Genomic DNA, 10,031 nt, shown 5'->3' on the forward strand with positions numbered 1-10,031 from the left:
TGTCATTAATTAATGCACCTCCTAGGCAGTTTATCTAGGTTTGCAACCTCTCACAGAAGAGGCAGATAAAAGGGTCAGGTGTAGGGACACGTATCTGTCAACCCTGCCACTTGGGAGGCTGAGGCAGGTGGATCACAAGTCCAAGGCCAGGCTGGGCAACTTAGCAAGACCCTGTCTCAAAATAAAACAAAAAGAGCTGGGAGGTAGCTTGGTGTTCTCTGGGTTCAATCCTCAGCATCATCTTAATCACTAAGGGTAGTGCACATCATGATTGCCTCTCCAGTACCCATTCCATGCTTCTACCATGGGACAGCTTGGGTAGAAGAACCTGCATACCAGCTCCACAGATGGGATCTCATCCACCCAAGAGTGGATCACCTGCAGGGCTTTCTCACCAGACTGCAGAGCCTGACCCTCAGAGCTGAAGTTCCAGTTCCTTTTTTTTTTTTTTTGAGACAGGATCTTGCTATGTAGTTTAGGTTGGTCTTGAACTCAAGGGGATCCTCCTGCCTCCCCCAGGTTTTAGTTTTTGATTCCAAGGACTTGCATTTCTAGCAAATTCCCAGGAGATGCTGGTTCCACTGGCCTGGAGACCATATGAGTTGGACTGGTCCAAACCCATGAAGGTATCTTATTTCCTCACCTTAGGATTGAGTTGGGGCTGGCACACAATCCATGGTGGCAGGGGAATGTGTAGGCCAAGTGGCTGCAGACATTGCCAAAGCCATTGCACACCTTGACAAAAGAGAAATCAACCCTAGGCTGGAACTGGCATGCAGAAGAGGAGGTGGCCAAAAGAATGACAGGAGTAAGTAGAATTCTGACTGAAGCTTCGGGAAGCCCCAAATCACTGGTTAGATCCTGGGGATAAGAAGTTCCTTTCCTGGGGATAAGAAGTTCCTTTTATTGTTTCAATGAGAAATTTAAGTCAATTTTTGTTGAGCTTTCTGTTATTTGCAATTCCTCATTCTGTTACTCGTTATTCCTCATTCACTATGATCCACCTTCTGAGGGTGAGACCACAGTCATCCCCTCACTTGTCCACAAGAGTCTTGGCATGGCACAAAGCAGCCACTGATGAATGTGTATCAGTCCATGCGGGGATACTCACTTCTCACAGGACCCGGTGGTGACTTTCACTAGGGGCCTGGGGAGCAGGGCCAGGGCTGTCCAGGCCCACTTCCAGCCTGGTTGCTGTGCTGTGTCCCGCTCCGACTCCCCTGCGCTGAAACGTGCCTGGCTGGTTCCCTATCCCGGGCTCTCCCAGCACAGAACACTTGCTCACAAAGGCTCTGAGTTCCCTTCCTGTAATGAGTCTTGCTCATCAGATCCCACTCTTCCCTCCCCTTTCCTCTTCCTCTTTCTCTCTCTCTCTCTTCCTTCTTTCTCTCTCTTCCCTCCCTCCCTCCCTTCTCCAAAGCAGCTGGGATGACAGGCGTGGGGCATTGTGCCCTGGTTTGATCATCTGATTTCTACTGAAAGCTTTCCTTTTTTGAGGTACGGGGCATTGAACCCAGGACCTCGTGCCTCCGCTTTCATTATTCACGGGTGGTGTCTCTCCTCCCATGGCCCTCAGCTGCCTGGATCCTGGCTGTCCACCAGACTGATGTCCTTGGCCTTGGCCTGCTGCATGCGTGCTGTGATGGTGCCAGGGTGGGGAGATGTGTTCATTCCCACGGCTGCCAGAATAGATTTCCACAGAGCTGGTGCCTGACCCAACGGAGCTCATTCCCTCATGCGTGGAGCCAGAAGCACGAATCCAGGTGGCCTCAGGGTCGCACTTCCCTCCTAGGGCTCCAGGGCGTCTTCCTGCCTCCTCCAGTTGCTCCGGGTACCCAGCAGGTTAGCAGAGCCCCACCCCCACCCCCCCAGTCTTAGCCAGGAGGATCTCACCTCCATCCTCACCTTAACTACATGGGCAAAGATCCTGCTTCTGGATAAAGCCAGCCTCGGGCTCTGGATGGATGTGAGTTTGAGGGGGACTCGATTCAACTGAAGCGCTTGATTCCAGGCCTTGATATGAGCACATCCTGGCTACCCTGAGCTGCACCTACCACAGCCCCACTAGGGCATCCAGGTGGCCCTGTCTGTCACGGGCCCTTTGTGAGGTGCTGTGACTGGAGGTCATCTTGAGCAGTCAATCACAATTAGCTGGGCGTGGAGGAGCACACCTGTGATCCTGGCACTAGGGAGGCTGAGGCAGGAAGGTTGCCCTAAGTTTTTGTTTGTTTTTTGTTTTTTGGTACCGGGGATCGAACTTGGGACCTTGCACTTGCAAGGCAGGCACTGGAACCACTGAGCTAAATCCCCGGCCCTGTTGCCCTAAGTTTTGAAACCAGCCTGGTTGACATAGTGAGTTCAAGGCCAGCTTGGACTACATAGCAAGACCCTGTCTCAAAAAGAAAAAAAAAAAAAGTGATCACAGAGCATAGGATCCTGGGAGAACCCCAAGGAAGATCTTGGGACTCAGAGCTTTACTATTTTTTCCGTGTTCCTCATCACCACCTGAAGTCACCTTGCTTGTGTCTGTATTTATTTGCTTGTTGGCCACCAGGTGGCTGACTGTGGGGAGCAGACACCCAAGGGTCCAGCCAGCCCCTCACCACAGCAGAAGAGGAGGAGGAGCAGGAGGAGGAGGAGGCAGAGGAGAAGGGGAGGTGGGCCCACCCAGGTGAGCAGCAGCGTGGGAGAAACAAGCTGGGTGGGTTTTGGGAGCCACAGAGAAGAGGAATGGGGAGGGGATAGAGGAAGGAGGGAAGGGAGGGGATGGAGGGGAGAGGAGGGGGGATGGCTGCTGCCTTGGAACCTGGAAATGAGAGGTTCTGATCTGTTTGGTGTTTTTTTTTTGGAACCGGGGATCAAACTCGGGTCCCTGTGGTTGCAAGGCAGGTGGTAGAACCACTGAGCTAAATCCCCGGCTCTGATCTGTTTTTAAAAAGAGAAATAACAGTACTGAAGTGGTGAAGAGGAGGGGAGGGCAGGCTTGTGTGGGGGACAGTCATTTTTGTTGTCATTGTGAAAAAGTTCACATCAAGGAAAGAGATTTTCTGGGTTTGGTTGAACTACATAGTGAGTTCAAGGCCAGCCTGAACTCACTTTTGACTCTGTCTCAAAAAAAAAAAAGAGTAGAGCCCTGCTGTGACTTTTAGAGTAATTACACCCTTGGGATTTTTCTAGTTTAACCACCCAGTATGCACTGGCCCTTATGGTTTGAGATCCCATAAGACCTCCAAGTGGGCATTTGAATCCAAAGATCTCCAAATTTTCTTCCAAGCCTATAATCCTAGCACTCAGGAGGCTGAGGTGGGAAGATTGCGGTGAGACCCTGTCTCAAAATAGAAATAAAAAGGAGGGCTGGGGATTTAGCTCCATGGCACGGCACCTGCTTTGCAAGTGCAAGGTCCTGAGTTTGATCCCTGGTACTGCAAAAATAAATAAGTAAATAAATAAAATTTAAAAATAAAAATAAAAAGGACAGGGGTGTGGCTCAGTGCAAAGGCCATGGGTTCAATCCCCAATACTAGAGGGAAAATCTTCCAATGCCCTCAGCAAGCGTTCAAGTGCTGCCACCTCTTCCCATCCTGTATGCCATTCCCTTCTCTGGGCTGGAAGATACCTGTGACATCAGACACTTCAAAATTACACACATTTGCAGAAGATGTGAGCAATTTAGGGCTTGTTGCAACATGCCTTTTTGGCCTTGCTATTTTCTTTCACTCTGCAACTTGTGAAGTCTCGTGAAATCTAGAGTTTCTTTCTGCACATATTTCCAGAACAGTCGCTGAACATAATTTGGTAGATGAGTGGGTGTCCGGGATATCCATGTCTGCATCAGTGTGGACTCTGTGGTTCCCAGGACCAGTGAGGTAGAACAACGCTGCTCCTACCCTGACTTGGAGCCCAGGGCAGGAGCCCTGCCTAGTTCAGGTTCCAATGGCGCCAGTCTTACTGCAATGACAAAGCCGCCCCTGCTGTCTCATGAAGGCTCCATCCCCCCTGAGGAGCCCAAGCAAAGGCACTGCCATCGATAACCTTAGAGACAGGGCTGGTGAGCTGTCCCCCCATGGTTAACTCAGGACACTGACAAGGCAGACACCAAGCCAGGCCACCTGGCTGCAGAAAGGTGTAGGAGCTCCCTGATGCTGATGGTGGGAAACTTTCTTCACACAGAGCCTTCGGTGAACCACTCAGAAAGCCCGAGTGGGGATACTGCAGGCTCATCCTCCCCTCACCATGGACTGTAACCTTCTGCAACTTGCAGCACCCCTTGAACTCCTGTCTCACAGACCACAGGCTGGGACCTGCCTACTGCAAAAGCCTCCTCCATCACCAGAAGCCAAAACACTGCACAATCTGCTCCTCTGACCATTTGCCCTGGCATTTGTGCATCTTATGCACATATTTCCACCCTCTGCACGCAGAAGATGTAGGTACAGCTGAGGCATCAGTACCCGTGTCCATGTCGTGAGATCTGAGTGACCCGTGAATAGTTTCCCAGCAGAAGGGATCTGCTCCCTCCCCTTCCCACTACCCAGCATTGGGATCGAACCCAGGACCTTGCACTCGCTTAGCACACCCAGGTTAGCGGTGCAGTAGGTACAGTGTAGAAGGACCTGTACTTCTCTAGCTGCCTGCCTTGGGCAAAAATCTCAAACTTTGTGCCTGAGGTCCCTCATTTATTTATAAAGAGCAAAGTATTAGCACATTTCTCAGGGGTACTTTATAAGAGCTACTCAGACACAAAATAAGTATGGGGCAGTAAGGACTTCGCTACACTATGCCACATCTGTTACTTAACACCAGGTGCCAGACGTGTGCAAAATGCTGTGCAAGGGTTACCTCCTAGGCCACCTGCTGGTGAGAGTCTGTAATCCAACGTACTTCGGAGGCACAGGTGGGAGCATTGAAAGTCTGAGCCCAGCCTGGGAAATTTAGCAATTCAGCGAGACCCTATCTCAAAAAATTAAAAAAGTCTGGAGATGTAGCTTAGAGCAAAGGCCCTGGATTTGACCCCCAATACTACAAAATAAAATAAAATAACCTCCTCTGGTTGTCATGGCAGCTCTATGAGGAGGACACCTTGCTCTGAGGCTAAGCAACTTGCCCTAAGTCACAGTCAGTCAGTCACCTGTGCACTGAATGCCTAACCCGGGCTGACTTAGCCACCTGCTCCATCACCACCACCCCCCCACCCCCCCCACCCACCCCCCCGCACCATCACAAACTTCAGCACAGTGATCGGGTGCTGAGGTGTGAATCCACCTCAGGGCTGGGCCAGGCACTGCTCGTCCCTGATTGCTCAGAAGCCAGAGTGAGCCACAGCTGAGAAGGAAAGCTGAGAGGCCCAGGCCTGCTGCTGGGAGTCCCCAGACTTGGGGTCTTATTTGTTCTTCCTAAAGCAACTAATCATGCCCAGCCCCACAGACCATAAAATTTACTGGAAGCTAAGAATGGTGTGTGCACCTGTAATCCCAGCACTCGGGAAGCTGAGGCAGGAGGATGCTGCAAGTTCGAGGCCAGCTTGGACTCCACAATTAAGTTCAAGACCAGCCTAAACTATATAGTGAGATCCTGTCTCAAAAACTACCATAAAACAAAACAAAAAGAGTGCTTCATACACATTTCACTTACAGCATAACATCTAATTGGTGGGTCAAAACTTGACCAGAAGAATCAAATCTTGTGATGTCTAAATTCACTGGACTTGCATTTAAAATTAGGGTGCTCACTGGTGAACTTCAATATGGTGCTGGTGTTTAACCCGAGGGTGATGCTAACTCCACATGTATAATATATAAAACCTCACCACAACCTTGTCATGTGTCAGAACACACACACACACACACACACACACACACTGGGGATGGGTTCTGGGGGTAGAACCCAGAGCCTTTGCACACAGCTATATCCCCAGCCTTCTTAAATTTTTATTTTTAAATTTTGAGACAAGGTCTTACTTTCTAAATTGCCCAGGCTGGCCTTGAACACACAATCCTCCCGCCTCAGGCTCTTAAGAGTGCTGGAATATTCAGAGCACCATTTACAAACGAGGACACAGGACCAGAGCTTGCCCAAGGTCACACAGCTAGGCAGTGTCTCCTGATTTGTTAGGCTCACAAATCCATCACCTTTTCATGTGCCGTTGTGGCTTTGGCCCCCATGTGAAGTCAGCCGGGATTTGCAGAAGGTCCTCTCGCAAGCAGTACTTCATGCAACATCAGGGCTGCATTTGTTAAAACTTTTTGTGTCCTTGAAACTTAAAGCTGATAAAGAGGATGCCCGGGAAAGTTAGCAAAGAATGTTCTAGATCAGTGGTGGCGAACCTATGCCACACGTGCTGCAGCAGACACACAGAGCCCTCTCCGTCAGCATGCGAGCCAAGTGTATGAGTCGTTTTTTCTCAGCTACAACCTCAGTATTCAGGTTTAATTGCAGTGTTGGCAATAAATAAGTGGGTTTGGGATTGCAGTTTGGGCAGTTGGTTCTAAAAGGTTTGCCATCACTGTATTAGACTGCTGTCTTTAACACTACCACATAATGTTTTAGAATACGTAACATTTTGGGCCATTTATTTGTACCCCTCAGATTTGTTTTTAAAGCTAAACACGTAGTCAACAACAGATTCCAAACTGAGACAGTTAGGCCTAAGTTTTTTTGTCTATAAGAACGATTCCAACAGGATTAATTAAGTCCAAGGATTTCTACCATTGACTCATTTTTGCTGTTAGGTAACACAACCTGTCCGGAAAACAAAAGCCATGGTACCAGTCAACTACCTGCCTGTATTGACAGACAAGTGGAGCAAGGCCTGGCTGTTCACATAAAGAGATAATTAAGCACTGGGGCTATTTCGGTTTGTGTCACAAGATACCTGCTCACTTTGATCTCTACTTCAGCCAAGGAACATCATGGACCTGAGGGTCATGGGAGAAGAGGGCCAGGGCAAGGGAGAAATTTCAGTCCACCTTGAAGTGTGAAGTGTTTGTTTGTCCGCAGTCATCTCATCCCACTTCCTCCGTAGTGAAAATCTACCTTCCGTGTTCCCTAAGGAAAGTAAGTGCCCAGCATTCTTCAGCTGCCCTTCCCAAAACTTCAAGAAATTCTACACAGGGTCACTGTTTTGGGAAACATTTCCGGTGGAAGCTTTTTGTGTGTGTGTGTGTGTAGTGCTGGGGATTCCACCCTGGGTCTTACACATGCTAGGCAAGCGCTCTATACTTGAGCTATACTCTCAGCCCCAGTGTAATAAAATTTTCAGCTTTTAGCAGCAGAATCTAAATGCAATATCTGGATGGGCATAGTGGTGCATCCCTGTAATCCTATCACTGGGGAGGCTGAGGCAGGAGGATTGTCATATGTTTGAGAGCCAGCCTGGGCTACATAGTGACAGCCTGTCTCAAAAAAAAAAAAAAAAAAAAGCAGTCTCTCTATACTATTGAAAATCATAATCACAATCACCTCTCATTAATTAATAGTCACAGCTGTAGTTTAACCCTTTAGTCACAACTTTCCTCTTTGCTCCTCACTAGCATGACTACAGCCAGGAATGGCAGATCTGCAGATTACATGTATGCAAATAGAGGCTTTTATCGGTCCAAAATGCCCAGAAACAAGCTGATAGAGATGATTTCTGCCTTAGTCTTAAGGCTTCCTTCTTATCTTTTCTTTCCATTGACAATGGCAATAAAAAGTGAAACTCTCTTTGTGCCTCTGGTTCAGCCACCCCCTGCTTCAAGGCCCTGGGGGCCCCATTAATTTCCAAGTGATTAGGCAGAGCAGATCAGCCTGGGGGAACAGATACTATCCTAGGAATTCCTACCCCACCCTTATTGACTTAAATCGAAAATACTTTGATCCTAATTTTAGATTCTTTTTTTTTTGGTACCGGGGATCAAACCCGGATTCTTCCGCTTACAAGGCAGGCGGTGGAACCACTGAGCTAAATCCCCGGCCCCTGATCCTAATTTTATAAATCGGAAATCTCAGCCAGGCATGGTGACACCTGCTTGTAACCTCAGCAGTCATGAGGCTGAGGCAGGAAGATCACCATGAGTTCAAGGCCAGACCTTGACTCAAAAAAAAAAAAAAAAAAAATCTGAAGTTTTAAAAATCAGCAGAGGGCTGGGGATTTAGCTCAGAGGTTCCATCGCCTGCCTTGCAAGCACAAGGTCTGGAGTTCGATCCCTGGTACCCCTGCCCCCTGCAAAAAAAAAAAAAAAAATCAGCAGAGATGTATCTTTCCTGGCTTAGCAGCCTGTAGCCAAAGCCTGGGTTCTCCAGGACTTCCGACTTCTGTTTCTTAGTCTGCAACAGCATGAAATATATAAAAATTTGCCATTAGGACTGGAAGTGACACTCATCCAAGCTATTCCTTGCAGAGCTGACTAAAGTGTGCAGGTGCTGCTTTTTGATTTGCAGATGAGTTGTGTTGAGAAACGGAGTGACTGATTTTCTTACACTGTGTCCATAGTTGAAGGTTTCACTTCGAGAAGGTGCGCGTCTCATCTGGCCTATTGAGCTGTGTGGGTGGCACAGGTCCGCGGGCTTCTCTGGACTTCAGCAGCCATCAACGAATGAGCGCTCTGCCATCGGTGTGCCGAGCAGAACCCTGGTCGGTTCCCTGCTCGCTGGGCCTCTGCCACCTACGCTCACCGGAAACTGGAAAGTGTAATCTGGGCATGCGCGGGGCACTCCGCACAGACCTCTACCTTCACATTTAAAAAAAAAAATTCTCTCCAGGCCTTCCATTGCTCCTCCAGACTCAGTCACTGTCTCTGGGCCTATTTTGAATCTCTGTCAACTGGTGATTGACTGCGAAACATCCCGAATTCCAGCCTAGCCCAGCTAGACTCAATGCATCCGCTCAGCTTCACATCCGGGGACCCAGAGCAGGCGGTGACTTTGAAATAACTTTGTGCTTATGGGTCGTGGTGGTGCCCGCCTGTAGTCTCACCACTCAGGAGGCGGAGGCAGGAGGTTCACGGAGTTCGAGGCCAGCCTGGGCTACATAATGAGCTACAGAGCGAGACCCTGTCTCAATAAAATAAAATGAAATAATGAAATGAAAACTCGTGCTAATAAATGCTGGTTGAGGGAATAAAGGTCCAAGTCTATTTTCACGGTAATCTTCTAGATCTCTAAGTGTTTCTCTGGGTATATCCAGAAGTTGGATGGTATAAGGGCAAGAGGGTTCCCCCCCACTTTTTTTTTGAAGGGAGGGTCCTTCTCATTTTAAGAGTAAATTTTGGGACCAGGGATTTAGCTCAGTGGTTCCGCCACCTGCCTAGCAAGTGCAAGGTCCTGAGTTCAATCCCTGGTACAAAAAACCAAAAACAAACGAGTAAATTTTGGAGATTCCAAGGGTTGGGGATTTAGCTCAGTGGCATCATGCCTGCCTTGCAAGTTCAAGGTCATGAGTTTGATCCCCAATACCAGAAAAAAAAAATTGTTTTTGGAGATTCCAAGTCCTCCCTGACACTTTGGACAGAAGCTTATTTTCTTCTTATTAATAGATTTCAAAACTATATGTGGAAAAAAGTCTGAAAAGAAATCACTAAAATGAGAATAACAATATTGGTGGAATGCCATATATTTCTAAAATGTACATGAAGTAGTCTATAATACTTAATTATTATATAAGATTTTTTGGTTTTTGGTGTTCAGGGTTGAACTCAAGGCCTCTCAAATGCTAAGCCCATATGAGGGTCACATCCTCAGCTCTGTCAGTGCTAGTGTTTTTTTAAAAGCAAACATTTACTGGTACATTTTAGATATACATAATGATAATACTCATCATAGGGAATTTGCACCTGTACATGATATATCTTGCTTCTTTTTTTCTCATCTTCTCCTGGACCCCTTTTCCCTTCCTTATATAAAAAAGCTTTGTTTCCATTTTTTTCCTTCTATTTTCTTTTCCCATCTTTTCCTTCCCCCTCCCACCTCCCTTGTTCCCCTTCTCATTTGAACATTTCCTTCCCATTTTCCAATATCTATTATACATTTCAGTCCTTATTTCCACTTTCAGTTTC

Source organism: Heterocephalus glaber, unplaced genomic scaffold (assembly GCF_053883595.1).
Source record: "Heterocephalus glaber isolate CG9 unplaced genomic scaffold, H.glaber_assembly_v1.0 deba00000470, whole genome shotgun sequence".
Classification (NCBI taxonomy): Eukaryota; Metazoa; Chordata; class Mammalia; order Rodentia; family Bathyergidae; genus Heterocephalus; species Heterocephalus glaber.